General features: G+C 36.5%; 1 long non-coding RNA gene across 1 annotated transcript in view; it reads left to right on the forward strand.

Annotated features, from left to right (window-relative positions):
• Positions 1-18,260, forward strand: part of LOC132105822 (uncharacterized) — a 75,596-nt gene that overhangs the window by 52,705 nt on the left and 4,631 nt on the right. Inside the window, exon 2 of the long non-coding RNA XR_009423998.1 lies at positions 14,657-14,709. This is a non-coding gene — a long non-coding RNA (uncharacterized LOC132105822). The remainder of the gene's footprint in view (positions 1-14,656; positions 14,710-18,260) is intronic.

Genomic DNA, 18,260 nt, shown 5'->3' on the forward strand with positions numbered 1-18,260 from the left:
CTCTCTTTTTCATCCTCTCTTTTTCATAATGAGTTTGCTTCTCTGTTCGCCAGTGCCAAGACATTCCACAAGCTGGTAGTATTTTTGTTCCTTTGGCAGCTAACCCCATGTTCTTCCACGCAATGAAAAGGGAGACTGTGGTTTCATATATCTGGTCTCTATTCAGGGACATTCATCTATTTACTCAGCCAGGCCGCAGAGAAAAAAAAAACACCACCTCTATTTGCTATGTGAATCCTGCGCTCAAGCCATGAATGACATTAGCTGCACCACCCTGAGCAGAATCGTAATTACGACTCATCACCCCAGCCCGCAGATAAGGTAGATTTCAGAGTGGAATGCCTTCGTCATTCTGACAGACAATACAGCTGCAGATCTCCTCGTCTACATTCTGATATTCCAAGGATTTTGCCCTGCATTTCCAAAAGATGGCAGCACTTTGCACTGGAGATTCACAACAGAATCTGCTTGGGCCAAGAAATGTGAGAAAACACTTCTAACTTGAGCGCTTTGATGTATGAAATCAGTAGGGTAAATTCGTGCACGCTGCGTAAGGGTGCTTTCACACCTGACCCGTTGTTTCGGAACTTGCCACGTTTCCCCCTTAGCTCAGTTCTTTTGGGCATATGTGAACACGACAATCGCCCTCTGATCCAAAGTTCAAATGATTTTCAACGCCCGTTTTGTCGTGTCCTGTTGCAGCGAAGACACGGTGTCAACAGACTGTGTCTGTGAATATTAAATGACAAAAAGGCGATTTAAATACGAATGTCCTGCATGTTCATTTGATTACCAGAAAATACACAACACAGAGTTTGTAAACAAATTTATTTTATTAATTATTATTATCTATTCATTTTAGATGTTTACATTTGAAAAATCTCTGCTTCCTGCATAAACCTGATCCTGTTTGTTTGGCAGTAGCTTGCTTGCCCTGCACAGTTACCTTGTTTAATTTCTTAATTCAAGTTATATATATTTTGTTTTATTTGTGTCAAGTTATTTATAATTAGTGAAGTGAAGTTTACTGTTAAGTGCACTGCACAGACTCATCTTGAATAATAAAGTTTATTGTTAAATTTTTAAATACCCTGCCTCCATTACATAGGCCTATGTTTATCACATTATTATAAGTGTTTGATCACCACATTTGAGTTATCATTGCAAAAAATAATGTTATTTATATATATTCTGTTTATGTAGGCTATATACTGAATTCTATATACAGTACCTGTCAAATGTTTGGACACATGAATGGGGAATGTGTCTATAGCCTACACACAAATAATATTGGCTGATATATCGGTATCAGTCCTTTTTTTTTTTACTCCCTAATATCGGTATCGGCAACACCCCATAAAACCCATATCAGTCGGGCTCTATCCGAGATCGCCTAAATGAGGTGCTCTCGGCTCGATTGAAAACAGACTCTAGTTCTTTTGTAGTGAGAAAAAAATTCCAATCCGCAGATGACAGCTGTGAGCGGAATTCCGGAAAATAAACCATGGAACTTTGAACAATAAAAGAACAGTTTACTTGCACACATTCAATACATTTGTATTAACAATTTCGGTCCCTCTAGAAACTTTGCCATGTGAAAGCAAACCACACCAAGAATAAAAAGAAACATTGTAATAATTGTTATCCCTGTTTCAGAACAAAGTAGTCGATCTACAGGTGTGAAAGTACCCCAAAACAACCTAAAAGTGGATTGAGTATTGTGCAGAAATATACTGTAAGTGTTTTCAAGAAGCAATCTCAAAGTCATTGTGTCTATGAATCAGGCAAAAATCATTGCCGCAAATTTAAGCTATTAAATTTTGGTCCTTTTAAGAACGTTTCTGTTAAAGGTTCCTTGGGGAACCTAAAATGGATCTTCTATGGCATTTCTTTTAGAATATGCTTTTGGAATGTTTATTTTTTTAATTATTCCCCCATTCATTTGTAAAATCACTTTATGAAGTACATTTTTGACATTACATGACTTTTTCTTGTTGGATTTTTAGTAAAGTGGCAAAGTGCAATTGTCCTGGTAAGTTTCAATTTTGGTTTCTGGAAATGCAAATATTTACAAAGTGAATATGTATTTAGAAAGCATTGAAGACATTTGAAGTTAAACACACCACACCCTGCAGGCCTGTTGTTATACATCATTATCATGATATAGTCTATAAACTGTCAAAGGTCAATTTGTTTGGCCTGTATTTGAGTAGGATCCACTATGCCTGAACACACATTCTCTCTCTCTTCCTCAAATAATTTTAAAGGTAAATTTGGTAGAGCAGGTCTAGTCAGTCTGATAGAATGTCTTCCCACGAATATGCCGGGTGTGTGCCATACACAAGCACGTCTTTCCCAACACTGTTATTAGTGCCCTCTAAACATTCTCTACATCAAAGGTGAAATGACAGTCAAAATTACACCGGTATTTTAGCAATTTTTAGATTGAGAGAGAAATGTTACGAGTACATTGTGCTTTTATTAATTTTAAATGAATATGCTATGTTCTTGATTTGTTTTTGTTTTATTTTTTGTGGCCTGTGTATTTTATTAAAATAACAAAGTTTTAGAAAAATTTCATTTGTACCCACATAAAACAATGTAACTAAATTTACTTTTAAAATACAAACCCGATTCCCAAAAAGTTGGGAGACTGTACAAATAGTGAATAAAAAACAGAATGTCCCATTGTGGTCTAATGCAGGCTTCTAGTTGCTCAACTGTCTTAGGTATTCTTTGTTGCATCTTCCTCTTTATGATGAGCCAAATGTTTTCAATGGGTGAAAGATCTGGACTACAGGCTGGCCATTTCAGTACCCGCATCCTCCTTCTACGCAGCCATGATGTTGTAATTGATGCAGTATGTGGTCTGGCATTGTCATGTCGGAAAATGGAAAAGGTCTTCCCTGAAAGAGACGACGTCTGGATGGGAGCATATGTTGTTCTAGAACTTAGATATACCTTTCAGCATTGATGGTGCCTTTCCAGATTTGTAAGCTGCCTATGCCACATGCACTCATGCAACCCCATACCATCAGAGATGCAGGCTTCTGAACTGTGCTGTGATAACAACTTGGGTTGTCCTTGTCCTCTTTAGTCCGGATGACATGGCATCCCAGTTTTCCAAAAAAAACTTCAAATTTTGATTTGTCTGACCACTGAACAGTTTTCCACTTTGCCACAGTCCATTTTAAATGAGTCTTGGCCCAGAGAAAACACCGGCAACAGCGAATGGCACGCTGGATTGTGTTCACCGACAATGTTTTCTGGAAGTATTCCTGAGCCCATGTTGTGATTTCCATTACAGTAGCGTTCCTCTATGTGATGCAGTGCCATCTAAGGGCCCGAAGATCACAGGCACCCAATATGGTTTTCCGGCCTTGACCCTTACGCCCAGAGATTGTTCCAGATTCTCTGAATCTTTGGATGATATTATGCACTGTAGATGATGATAACTTCAAACTCTTTGCAATTTTTCTCTGAGAAACTCCTTTCTGATATTGCTCCACTATTTTTCACAGCAGCATTGGGGGAATTGGTGATCCTCTGCCCGTCTTGACTTCTGAGATACACTGCCATTCTGAAAGGCTCTTTTTATTCCCAGGCATGTTGCCAATTGATCTAATAAGTTGCAAACTGGTCCTCCAGCTGTTCCTTATATGTACATTTATCTTTTCTGGCCTCTTATTGCTACCTGTCCCAACTTTTTTGGAATGTGTAGCTCTCACGAAATCTAAAATGAGCCAATATTTGACATGACATTTCAAAATCTCTCACTTTTAACATTTGATATGTTATCTATATTCTATTGTGAATAAAATATAAGTTTATGAGATTTGTAAATTATTCCATTCCTTTTTTTACTCACAATTTGTACAGTGTCCCAACTTTTTTGGAATCAGGTTTGTATATATCAAGAGTACTGAAATGAGGTCATCCAAAAATTTGAAAATTGATTACTAAGGCTTATTTTTAGTGTCTATGCTTTGATGCATTGATGTGCTTTAACTTTTAGACAAAACCCTCTCAGAGAAGTTGTGTCTTAACCTTTTAAAGCACCTACTGTATGTTTGAAAATGGATGTTTGCGCACTTTTTTCAATTTTTTCACGTCAAGAGTACCACATAATTGACATAATGCAACAAATGATGTAGATTGTTTCAGTTGTATATAAAATGTTGCTTTATAATTGTGTATGTTGAGTTAAAAATAGTGCAACTTTTAAAAACGTCTTGAGACTATTGCATTTGTTGTTGAGCACAAGAGCATGCAAATGCATCTAAGACATGTCCTATTGGTATCAAGTGAACCTGTAACTTGCCTAATGATATAAAACTTAATTGAGACCTTATAGTCGGCTAGTTGTTCAGACAACCGTCTTTTGAAACTGGCTTTGAAAATGTGTAGTTTTGCACATGCATAGACCGTGATTATCCTTCAAATATTTTTTTCATTCAGCAACGACTGGCTCCCATGGGCCGTTGCACAGTGCTGGGTGTGACATTTGAGCTGTGGTTAAGCAGTGAGACAGACATCAGTGGTTTCTGATAGATGTAGGTGTTCACCAGGCTTTGTAGACTTTGTCTGTGGCTGCCGTAGGCGAAGACCTTCTGTGGTGGCAGATGTGTCTGCATTTTAAAAGAATCCCTATGTGTTTGTGCAGCAAGCAGAGTAATCAGATAACCCAAGGCAAAGTTGTTCTTTTTATACCAATCTGGAGCCAAATGTTCCTACTCTTTTCTCAATCTGACGTTGTGCTTTAAAGGGAGCAGTTATCTTCAGACAAGATTTGAAGGTACAAGGTACAAGCAGCAGACTGAGTGGCTTCTGGGAAGTGGGTCAATTCTAAACTAGTAGTTGAAACAGCAAACATAGAGTTAAAAATTCCAAATCCATCACAACACAAATAATAAAAAAGTGGGGACTAGAGACTGTATAGCTTAAAAAATGCACCATAAAAACAGTGGAATTATTATTTAGTAAAAAGCTCCTTTGTTTTTGCTTTGAAATGTTATTTATGTGATTTTAAATGAGAACCAAATAAATTTTACATTTTTAATACTAGACTCAACGCGACACATTTGAAGTATGAATATATTTGAATATATTATAACATATATATGTATAATATGTATAACACATGATGGGTAAAAATTGATAGCCTGAATGCACTGTAAGTCGCTTTGGATAAAAGCGTCTGCTAAATGCATAAAATTAATTAATTAATTAAATTAATATATGCCGATATGATAGCTGTAGAAGTATAGAAAATTGTTAGTGCATAATGAATTGCGTTTTCAGTTCACTTTTGTTCATTTTTTTGGAGCTTGACATTTGCCATTCACTTAAATTGTATGTAAAATAGGAGCATGGACATTTTGCTAAACATCAAAGTGTACAAATGAAAACCCTCATGGGTTTGGAATGATATCAGTGTAAGTAAATAACTTTCTTTTTTTGGTTGAACTATTCAAGTAAGTATTTTTATTCTACATCTCTCTTTACTCCTACTTGAGGCATTTTACAGAGCTAGCATTCAGCGTTTCAGTTCACCCTGCGTAGGAGGTTGCAATAAAGTGTTAAGTTAATTAGCACATGTGCTGTTCAGACTATAATGTGAGTCTTAAGCTGCTGAAGTTGAGTTATTTGAAATTGCATGAAGGAGCAAAAGACCAAAAGTTTCGCTAATGTCTTCTAATTTGAGCACAGCACTTTATTTGAGAGACAGTGTAAGACGTCGGATAGCTAAACTAGATTTCACGCAAGTGTATGAAGCACTGAATAGAGTGTGTCATCAGGCGCTTGTGTTTGTTAGTGACCTCTGATGTGGGTGTAGAGATGTGAGCCAGCAATAGTGGGTGTAAAAAAAAAACACTACTTTATTTAACCCCTACACTTTTTCTTTTGATATTAATCAACTTCCGTTTAGTAGATTAAAATACTCACTAGGCCGTTTAGTCTTCCAACAGATACACTCATTCTGAAACCCCATATTTGGTAGATACTAGTGTAATTACAAGTCAGCTGACCTGACTTCTCATCTGAGAGCTTTCTCCTGGTTTCACCAACATTAACTGGATTGGTGAGATTCAATGAAAAATCAGACTAGGTCAGCTTGAGGTATAGAAAATAAAAATAAAAATCTAGCTGCTGTTTTTTTTTTGTGCTGTAGCTGTATAAAAATATATATATTTATTTGTATTTATTTAAAAAAGGTATATTAAGTTTATATATATATACGTGCACTGTACCGAATGACGGAATGCAATATTTTGTATGCAGAACATAAGTACATTTTCGTGTCTCCGCGTTCAGCGCAAATCCCGCCCTGCAGCTGATTCTAAGGCCGGTGACACACTGGATGCATGGCGCAAGCGTCTCGGCAGCGTGGCCTGTCCGTTTTTAATTCTGCTCCCATGTTAACAGGTTAGAGCTTGCAGACTGCCTGCGTGAGACGCGCATCTACGCGCGGAAAACAGGTGCATGCTAGAAATAGAACCGACGCCTATTTTTCACGCGACACGCAAGCGTGTTGGAAGCGTTTCCAGGCAAAATAGAATAGGAAAATATGTTTGTCATTTTGTACACAAATACATATTAATTCATGACACTTTGATGTTTGAAAGTCTATAGGTTGACAAAAATTCAGATATAAATGTAATTTTAAAAATAAATAATTATCTATTTTCAAATATTGCACCTGTCAAACATAGTCTTTTTTTGCCGTCAATACTGTTGACGGTGTCCTTTATCAGTAGGCTTTATATTTATGCTCAACATGAAGTATAGATATTGTTGTCATGAAGACAAGAGCCTGCAGGCACAGCACGGTTCTGGTGAAGCAGGCCTACAAGCTGGGATTGGTAATGCTGCACTGTAATCATAGTTATTTATTTATATTTTTCATTATATTTTATTATATGATATTGGTTTGAGACTGAGAGTATTTTATATAGTGGAGAACTTTGCAGCAGTATTTTATTTCTTATTCTTTTTTTATTTTATATTTATTTTATTAAAAATTATTTTAAAAAAGTGTATAGTAATAAACAACCTGCAGTTTAATGTTTGCATTTCTTTCCCTTACTGTACCGAAAATGAACCAAACCGTGACTTTAAAACCGAGGTACGTACCGAACCATGATTTTTTCGTACCGTTACACCCCTAAATTATATACAGTACAGACCAAACGTTTGGACACACCTTCTCATTCAAAGAGTTTTCTTTATTTTCATGACTATGAAAATTGTAGATTCACTCTGAAGGCATCAAAACTATGAATTAACACATGTGGAATTATATATGGAATTATATACATAACAAAAAAGTGTGAAACAACTGAAAATATGTAATATTCTAGGTTCTTCAAAGTAGCCACCTTTTGCTTTGATTACTACTTTGCACACTCTTGGCGAGCTTCAAGAGGTAGTCACCTGAAATGGTCTTCCAACAGTCTTGAAGGAGTTCCCCGAGAGATGCTTAGCACTTGTTGGCCCTTTTGCCTTCTGTCTGCGGTCCAGCTCACCCCTAAACCATCTCGATTGGGTTCAGGTCCAGTGACTGTGGAGGCCAGGTCATCTGGCGCAGCACCCCATCACTCTCCTTCTTGGTCAAATAGCCCTTGATGCCTTCAGTGTGACTCATAGTGTTTTCATAGTCATAAAAATAAAGAAAACTCTTTGAATGAGAAGGTGCGTCCAAACTTTTGGTCTGTACTGTATGTGTATATATATATATATATTAAGGGTATAGAGTAAATAGTAATTTGTTTGCTTGTTTATAAAAGGTGTTAAGAGTATTTATTTATGGGGGGCGCTAGAGAGCACCACATGGCGTGGACGTAAATTTATAGAGCTCCCTCAAAGCCTCGTTAAAAATAGTTTATTTTCCTTCTATTTTTGTTGTGAAGGTTTGCTTGCCATTATCTAGTTGTCCAATCCAAGAAAGGTGGTTCACCTTGAGCAGGTGAACAGCTGGCTGGGAAGTCGTCGTCTAATGAAAGTGAGGCTGATGTTGATATACGCACGGCCTCAGACTCATCTGTTATTCTATCGGTGATTCAAACAATGAGTAACAGTATAAATAACAGGTTTAATTTGTTGGAAGCAACTTTATCTCAGCTGCAAGAAACATTTTCTGAAAATACTGGATCTTGAGGGTGTTAAAGTTGAGCATGAAATTCACATTTCAGATCTCGAGGCCTCTTGTCAGGAAATTCTTGCAGTTAATAAGGCCCTGCGTGCTAAATAGGATGATCTCGAGGGTCGTTCTCGATGAGAGAATATCAAGATCCTCAGGTTACCTAAGAATGTGGAGGCCGGCCGCCCATCTGAGTTTGTGGAACAAAAATCTGGTGGGCAAAAGAAATTGAAGGTGGCTGTTATCCAATTCGGATTGCTCTTCCCCGCATGTCTTGTCGTCACCCAGGGCAAAAAAAAAAAAAAAAACGAAATCTTTGGTTCGGTGTCAGAGGCTGAAGAATTTGTGAAGTCTGTCGTAGAGCAAGATCCTTCTTGATTTGAAGTTCACCGATGCTCAGATACACCGATGGCAATTGTTGGGACGATACCGATTTTAACAAACACTTATTTGGCCGATCCCGATACCAATATTTGTCACTTTCTCTCTTATTTGAAATTTTGCAATCAAAATCGATAGTATTTTGATCATGTTTTAAATCAGCAAAGTTCAAAAACACCTGCATTAAATTATACTTGCAGTTTTATTGCTGCATCATCAAATAATTTCTAATGAACATGGATTGGATCCATTTAACATTCAGCAGGCCTGCATAAATACAACTGAACAAGGATACATATTGAATAAACAGGGCTTTTTAGGTAGGTTTAACAGTCTTCAGGGACAGAAATAAAGTAAACAATTGTAAAAGAACACTTCACTGTATAAATTAAATACATATTAATCCTTTATTGTTACAGACTTTATTATGATTCATCTTCTAATTTGTTTTTGTATAAATCTTTAGTATTTTTTGTAAGTTTATATATGTATGAGATCTCATTTACTAAGGCCGGTCTCTTAATTTGACGGGTTTTCTAGTCTACAGGAATGAAAGCACACAGTTCTTTGGATTTAAAGTTTGTCGGTTTATTAATCACCCGCCGAAAAGGCATGAGATATGTATATATTTCTTTACTGTTAGATGTAATAAGTGTTTTGTGTAATTCACTGTATGTTGATAATGCAACTGAGAGAGCGAGAGTTTAATGTGCACTTCTCATGCTGTGTTTTGTTTAGCTCTTGTGGTGATTTTTTTGGAGTGAAAAAGGAAGGAATAAACATCAATAAAGATTTGATCATCATTCATGAGGTCCACTACTCTTTTGAAAGTTACGATAGTTATTTAGCCAATAAAATTGTGAGATCCTTTGTCGTTTGTTATTTAATTAGCATTAACCCTCTAAGGGTATTTTTGGGGCCTGGAGAAATTTTGTCATCCCCTGACATTTGTGCTTTTTTCAGTTGCTTATAAACATCTAAATGGCTAAAGTCTAATCTCACTGTAATCAGCACAAACTGGGCTATACTAATTAAATCTGAAAAGCAATTTAAAATACTGGAGGACCCTACCACTTTCAATGATGGGGCGTGTGAATACCAATAATATGGTGATATTACGCAGATTCTTGTTTGTTTTTTCAGAATTTACTCATTTATTTGCCCAAAACGTTCTTTTTAAACTTTAGAATCTATTGTACTGCCATTCATCTGGGGCTTCAAAGCACATATAATATCTAAGGTGTATGTAAGCCTAAGTTATTGGGGGGTTAGGTTTGACAAATTTTCAACACTGCTATAGTTCTGCCAATTGAGGAGCCTTAACTTTTTGGTAGAGCTCCACACTTCTTTGGATACCTACAAACTAGAAAATATGTTCGTTCCACTATGCCAAACTTTGAAACACTGTTAGCTGATAATGAATTACGTTAACTACTTACTTGCATTCCCAAAATGTGTAGATTTTTTCACTAGTCAGTCAGACAGCTCTACTAATCATCTGAAAAACGATTGGGAAAAGGAAGTGGATATTCATGTTTCTGAGGAAGACTAGGCAAAATGTCTTAAAAATATGTACACCTGTTCTATTAAAGCCAGGCATCAACCTATTTAATACAACGTGTTGCATAGATTGCATTACTCAAGGGTTCACTATTCAAGATCTGTTTGTCTGAACTTTCTTCCACCGTTCATGTAGAAAGGCTTAGATATAGTATGTCTGGAAATATTGAAGCTTCTTGGAGGCCTCTCTTCAATTACCTGTCTAAAATTTCCAATAGCCATGACACCACTTTCAACTTTGTAATTGTAATTTTGTTTAATTTCTGTGTCAATTTTAATGTGCCTGTGTTTGTGTATTTCTCAAACACCAACAACATTTCTTAGTTAAAGCATAACTATATTAGCATTTAGCAACGTATATGTAGTATATTTTCTTTTTTAAATTAATGATTTTTGTAAACCTGCATGAAAGCAAAATCTTTTTTTTTTTTCTTTTAGATTTAAAATTTAGTAAAATGCTGTAAAAAGTGCAAACCATCCAAGATTGCATCATGAGCTTCCTCTAAACTTCTCTTGAGGGCTTTCCTCCGAGGTTTTTAAGTAAAAAGGATAAGAAAACATTTACCCTGTGGTGATTCACACAGGTCAGATACACTTTGACCTTCAGGCACTTGTCCCTCTCTAAGCAGTAGCGGTTTGTCACCTCAGAGACTGCTTGTTAATTCCAACAAGAGAGAGGAAGCTTGACCCTTGAAAGGTTTTTGACCTCTGAGATTTTCTCCAGCTGCACCGCTGGAACCGTATCTAACACGCTGCAATAACTGGAAAGTGAAGTCAAACTGTAGGAAACCAGATTTAAATTATGATGTTTGACTTGATGAGCCTGTTATCTGCATCATTGTCATCTGACCAGAATATTATGAGTAATCATACCTCATTCAGTTTCAGGATTGGCATTCATTTATTTAGGGTGTACTTGTGTTATTTAACACTAGGGAAACAAAATTTTGCACAGCTCTAATTGGCTGCACTGTGGAGAAACTGATCCTGACCCAAGACAGCACTGTGACATTTAGCAGTGAAAATATGAAATTGGAGCTTGAAATGACTTGAGGGCTATGTAGTCACATCCAAACTAGTTTTTAATGAGGCAAGGTAAACACACGTCATTGTTGTGGGTGGTTGCCACAGTACATTCACACCTAGTTCGTTTGAGCCCTCCAAATGCTCTCAAAGCATTTCAGCACTTGTATGTGAACAAATCAAGTGATCTAAGCAATGTCGTGCATTTCTTTATTGCACGACATGGAGGCAAAAAACGGCCCGACATGCAGCGGAGGTCTAGCATTCATGCCGTTTTAAATCACAGAGATTAAATGATGCAGTAAGATCATGTTTATTTAAATGCATAAATTATAGCATTGATTTTAATGAATTATCATACTAACGAGAGAGAGGGAGGGGGGGTGAAAGTTGTGTGTGAATTACCTGAGTGAGTTTGGTTACTTCTTAAACAACAATTTTACCCCCTCTTTTCTAAGAAATATAATGTAGCAATTCAGTATCGAAGCTATTTTATTAATATACGTCACACAGCAGCGTTGATGAAGTTTCTGTGCTTCTGAATGTTTCTGTGTGTGCGCTGCATGTGTGTTTGTGTGTGCACATGCAGAAAAACATTGCAACAATTGGCCTATAGAATGGTGATTAAACTAACTTGGACCTGTGCATTAAACAGATACAGACTCATCCGGTTAACTGCAGTCAGGGGTATTTGCTTGCTGGGAACATTGTGGAAGCTTTGCATTTGGTGGTTAATAAAATATTAAAACTAAAACTATATTGTCTGTACAAATATTTTATTGTCATCCCGATATCTCAGACTCAGTCCCTCTTGTTTCATACAAACGCAACTGCAGCCAATCAGAAATGAGTATCGAGTCAGACCCCGTGGTACGATATTTTAGAATTTCTTAGAAAAACAGTAATTACTAAAACTGAACAATGAAATGCAGCTTATTGTGAATTAAAAAGAAGGAACAAAGAAACATTTTTCAACTGTCACTATCTTTAGTAAAAAGGAAGTTGCATGAACTTTAAGTAATGTTCTCTCTAAATTAGAAATTTGACAAATGTGTTGTTAATGCTCTGCCAGTGTCTTGACTGGTGAAATGATCAGGGATTGCCAGCCTTCCTCACCCCATTTCCCTCTCCATTTCATCTTCCAGATTTTCCAGACTCCAGCATTCCACTGATGCACAGAAACTGCGGCCTGAGTTCTTATGAAGTTGTGGTGTGAACAAGAAATTGTCTGTGATCACTTCAGTGCTGAAGAGGACCAAAAAAAGAACTGGGTTCTCTTTTGAGTCCACTATACATAGACTGAGGTCACTTTCAGCTGGTTCTCTTTCTGGTTCACTTTAAGTGAACTGGGTTTGGTTCTTCTAAACTGAACTACATGTGAAAACACCCCTATTTTGTTACTAGGGTGTTACTTACTGGCCCAAATAAAAAAAGGCTGTTCCTTAAGAAACCCATGTGATTCAGGTTTCTTGGCTCGGGACTTTCTACAGTTCAAGATCATTGTACAATATGTTGTCCATCCTACATGTCCTCCATGTGAAAATAAATTTCCCTACAATACTTTTAAGGGTTTTAGGCACTTGTGCAAAAATGCTGTAAAATGAGCATACTGTCAAAAATAATGTAGATAATAAATATATTTTCTTATCAATTAACTTCTATTAACAAAATTAAATCAACATTTGGTGCTAGGTGCACTTGCGCATAGATAGCTTTGCAGTTAGGTTTCTTTTAAGCATCTTGGAGACGTTGCCACATGCAGGTCTCAGTTTGTTCTGTTTTCTTCAAGTCATTCCAGACAGGTTTTCTAATAATTTTGGCCTGAGTATACATAAACACACACACATACATACTACAGTATACAAGCAACGCACTATTGTGATGTGTTCACTTTGGGAGTCAGCTATTTTTACTCTGTTACATCCATTTTTGCCTGTAAAAAGATAGGATTAGATAAATGAAAGGCAGTTGATCAGTACAGATAAAGAGAGTGAAGGGAGGGGAAAATTTGGTTGACCCCACAAGTACAACACTGAGAGCAAACCAAAAACACACGTGCATGTGAAGTTCACAGCAAGACGTCGAGCTTCGAGAGCCGGGGAAAAAAAACCCTCTGGCAAAGGTGACTGTTTACATCCTTCTTTTGGACACATTTTGGGCCAACTAAGACTGAATATCCGCCAGAGGTTGTTTCTCTGCCTGGCCGACATGGGTTTCTAGTTGAGCGGAGGACAGCCAAAACACATGACTGCTGGGCAAAGAGAGGCTGAGAAACGAAAAAAGCACACTGAGGCTCATAAAATTCACTCAAATTAATAACAATGCGAAACAGATGGTACGTCGCATTTCCAAAATAAGATTGAGATTCACAAAGGTTTCATTCCCAACGGGAAGGCCAAATATGAGGTCATGTGCGGAGCTGTGCAAAATATCTATTAATAGGGCCAGCTGTAAACATTTTCTGATTTTATGGTCCTTCTCCTCTCATTATCTGCAAGGTTGTTAAATTAGCCTTCAGCTAATTTTGTCCTGGAAATGTGGTGTTAGTTTGACAGGGCTGAAGGGAAGTTTGGCCGCTCCGCACCTTATTGTTGCAGGCGTTGAGATTTGAGATTGCAGCTCTGCACATATCTTAGTACTGATCTCAGAGAGCGGGACTCTGTAATTACACAGCAAGTGTAAATAGAGGGTGGTGAAGACAAAAACAAACCACCACTCAATCGTCAGCGGCCTACGGTTCGTGAGATCATCGCTGGCATTCGTTTGTTTTGTGCCGTGATATCATCCTCCCCTTTTATGAGGTGCAGGGAGATGCACAACTCAAGGTCAGAAGTTGAGTGCAGCTGACCATCTCTGCCAGCTGTACGCCTGCCTACAGTTTTTCTGTACCTTAAAACTGGTTGAATCATTGTAGTAATAAACATAAATGATACCCAAAAAGTATTTGGACACTTGAGAAATAATTAAAAGTATATCAAATCTAGCACAAGCACACTTGATGAAGTTTACTAGGTTTTAAAATATGAAGCAATTGATAGATTGCTGAAATTAAGACAGAAAGTCTTGGACACTTTCTGGTTGTCAAATGTTGGGAAACTTGTGTTCATATGTTAACATGATGAACTACACCATGAGGACATCTTTGGAAACTGACTTCATACATCCATGAAAAATTATCTTGAGACCAATTTATTCAAAATAATTAGAGCAGTAGCTCAGAAAAGTGTGTGTGTGTATATATATATATATATATATATATAGAGAGAGAGAGAGAGAGAGAGAGAGAGAGAGAGAGGCTCTATATCTGAGGTTCTAGCATAATGTGTTTGCAGAATTTTTTTTTGGTATGTAATGTCATTTACTTTTTTAATTGTTATTATTATTATTTTAATGTGACTGTTTGTACATTGCTTCATCATTGATTGTCCAAATACTTTTTAGGGCCCCTGTATATAATAATAACAATACTAATAAATGAAGATATATGTTGTTATATATTGTTAATGCCTTCTAATAATATATTAATTATATATGATTTTCTTTTTCTTCCAGTCAAGCTGAATTACACAAGTTTACACATGGCTGGCATCTGAAATGTGAGTAAGGTAAGGAAAAATCACCTTTTCTTGTGGAAATGCAAGTAGATGAAATGAATCCTTTGGTTTTTCAAATCTAATTTTATATTAAAAACCAAACTAGTTACTGCATAGGCCAAGCAAGGGCGTTGTCACTGGTGGTTTACAGCCGCACAAATGTGAAGCCCTCTGCTGTTTTGTATTATAATTACTGATTTCATCAGCCTGCTATTAGTGTTTACCAAGGCTCATGTCATGGCAGGCTGCCAGTTCAAGAAGCTGCGCGTTGCTTAATCACTTACTGACCACTTCGATCTCCTCAGAAAGAGGTTTTAAGCATATTGATTCATCTGATGAAGGGGTGTGTTGTGTCAGTAACAGTGGTTTTCTCACTGATTTGATCACAAGCTTGTTTGATTTTTAGTGGAAAGATGTTTGGGTAAATAAAAAAAAATCTTATAAAATGATTTGTTTTCTTTAGTGTAAGAATCTGTGCAGGTAGAGTGATTTCCACCGTTCTAAGCATTTTATTCTAAATCTTAAGTGTTATTTTATATTTTCAGACTTTGTTAATGTTTTTATTATTATTTATTATTTTTATTATAATAATCATGAAAACTGTCAAATAACAGGGAAGTCAGGGAAAAATGAAGTGACCAAAAAATGCTGGACACACTCTCTTCATTCATTCACATCCTGAGATGCTTTATTAAAGGAGTGCTTGTGTATGCCGGACACTCCACTGTTTTCCTTTACTGTCTGATCCAAAACATAATAGAAATAGTAATAAATGAACAAATAAAAATGAACAAGAAATAAATATTTGAGGATTTTTTCTATAAAAGGTTTATCAGCTCTTGTGTAACAAATTAAGTGGTGTGTGTAAAAAGTGTGATTGGTAGTGTACATCTCTTGCAGTGTAAGGGCTAGTAGTCACAATGGTGATCTTTTATACATAATCCCCCGGTTTCACAGACAAGGCTTAAGCCTAGTCCTAGACTAAAATGCAAGTCTGAGTTGTTTCAAATGAAAGAAACTTGTACTGATTGATCTTAAAATATTTCAGTGCTTTTGTTTTGTCTCAAGATGCACACCAGCAATGTTTTTTTCTAAGGCATGTTTATAAAAATTACTTAACTGTCCTAATTGAACTATGGCCTAATCCTGGTTTAGGCTAAGCCCTGTCTATGAAACCAGGCCAATAACTATTATTTTCTTAGTCCAAAGTCCAATTAAACATGCACCTAATTCAAAACTGATTTTCCAAAGATACACAAAGATGCCAGAAATTGCTAAAGCTTTCGGATACACAAGTGAACACAATAAAATGACTGTAGCATCAATAAACATTTTAATTGTACAAGTTACTGTTAATGTATAACATGTTCTACATTTTCTATTTATTTACATTATTTAAGTGCAATGGTTTGAATTATTATTCACTGCTGCCCCTTACATTTCTGCTGCCATTAATTGTTTTTGTTACTTTATCTAACGTTTTTATATAACTTACAGTTTCTATAACTCTTCCACGGTTTAAATGTATAATTGTCTCGTTGAGATAACATATAGCCCACGGTCTGACGACATGCCCCTTCACTATATACAGTATATGACCCTGTAACATTTCCACGCATGTCACCGCCGTGTTGTCATGTTAAACATGCGATCAAGTAATTGTTGGAAAATAATTTCCCGTTCGCTATGTGTAATTCATAGATGTGTGTTGCAGCCGTGATTTTTGAGTAGTAGGAGGACGGGGCTTTAGAAAGATCCTTGCGATTTAACCCTCGGGCCAAACTCACCTCTCCCTTCCCTTTCGCAAACATCAGCAGAAATATCAGTCTGACCAATGGCTTATTCTGGGTTGTGCTTTACGAGCAGAACACTCTGTACAAACACACTCTTACTCCAGCCTTAGCGCGCGCAAAGCCAATCTCAGTGGCTACAGTAAGTGGTGTGTTTTTCTCAATAGTTGTCTGATTGGACAAACCGTATGTCAGTATCTTGGCTTTTTTCCCCCCTCTGCTCGGGACGTGTCCTTGTTTTTTTTCTGAATTGAAACAGGGAGCCCCGCAGGTCGTGTGTTAGAAACGCAGCAGCTTTACGCACAAACTTGTTGCACGTTGAGTTAAATAACCAAACGGTACGCAAGCTGCAATAACGCTGTAAAAATTCACCAAAAATACCCTGTATATTACAAGGTTAATGTACGAGCAGAATAAGTTCAACGTGACCACGTACGCTATCTCCAAACGCGATAAATATTTGAGGGTGTGTGTCTTTTGCAAGTCAACACGCCCGACCAAATCATTTAAGTCAATCCGCGTTTCGATTTGACACATCGTGTTTTGAGTAATATAGTTGGACCCATTGTGTCTATTAATATGTTAAAACAAAACATACAGGGGTCAGTTGTAGTATTTTGCAGTGTCAATGTTGTTTGTTTTGTTGTATTTTTAAACGTCTTTGCTATTTTCATTTCATATGAACTATTGCATGTAACACATAATTTGAATACAATCTAAAAGGGATCTGAAATGTGGCAACAGTTTAATAGCAGGTTAATCATATCATGTGTATTGCACTACATAAGAAAATTATTTTTTTAAAGCATGACTGTCCTGCCTTGTTGAATATCACTAAATAAGAATAAAGAAAGTGGGTACAATTTAAATTAAATAATTGTGCATTTGTGGGCAAGTGCATGTGTGGGTTGTTAAAAAAAAAATCCCATAGGTTTCATTCTGCCAAGTACCAATTTAGCACCAGAGAGTGTTGTATTTAATTATCACGTCTGTTGATTTTTTTTTAAAAGGTAGTTAGGTTTTTAGCACAGCTTAAGGTCAGTTTGAAGCTTTTGCTAATGCAGGGTGTGAGAAGTGTATTTAAGTTTCCCCTAGGAGTGTGTTTTCATTCAGATTTTTTTTTCTGCACAATAAAATGAAAAGGAGCCAGGAGAAGGTTTTTATGTAATTATGGTTTAATCATCTCATTTATAAAGCAGTACACAATCCACATCAAATTTTTAATAGGCTCAGTTTGCAACCTTGCACAAATTTGTGGAGGAAAAAAAACTATAAAAAGAAGTACAAACAGAAAATGCACAAATGCCACTTTGGATAGTCATAAACAACAAAAAGCTTGACATAAATAAGTTAGTATAATTTCCTCAGTGTTTTTTTTTTATCTTTTTCTTCCGTACAAAGCTGTACACACAGGTACACTTCAATGTTTTACACATGTGCAGTGTAACGTCTAATTAAATTTTTTGCCGGTTTTTATTTATTTTTTGTCATAGTGCCATGCCATGTTTATCAGGAAAGCCAAGTATATTGTGGCAAAGAACTGGCTTCATGGCCTAACATTGTTCTTAATTGTCTGGCCCAGTGTTAAAGAAAAAAAAAAGAGAAATATATATTTATATATACATTATGCTACACAGCAATGAATGGGGGGGAAATTTTACAATAATAAGAAATTAATTGGTCACTACAGTTTTTTTTGTGTGAACTCAGTAGGATTTGTAGTTCATGTGAATTTGCATATTTATGCCAAAATAAGAAAAAAAGAAATAATTT

The sequence above is a fragment of the Carassius carassius genome, chromosome 26, assembly GCF_963082965.1.
Source record: "Carassius carassius chromosome 26, fCarCar2.1, whole genome shotgun sequence".
In the NCBI taxonomy this organism is placed as follows: domain Eukaryota; kingdom Metazoa; phylum Chordata; class Actinopteri; order Cypriniformes; family Cyprinidae; genus Carassius; species Carassius carassius.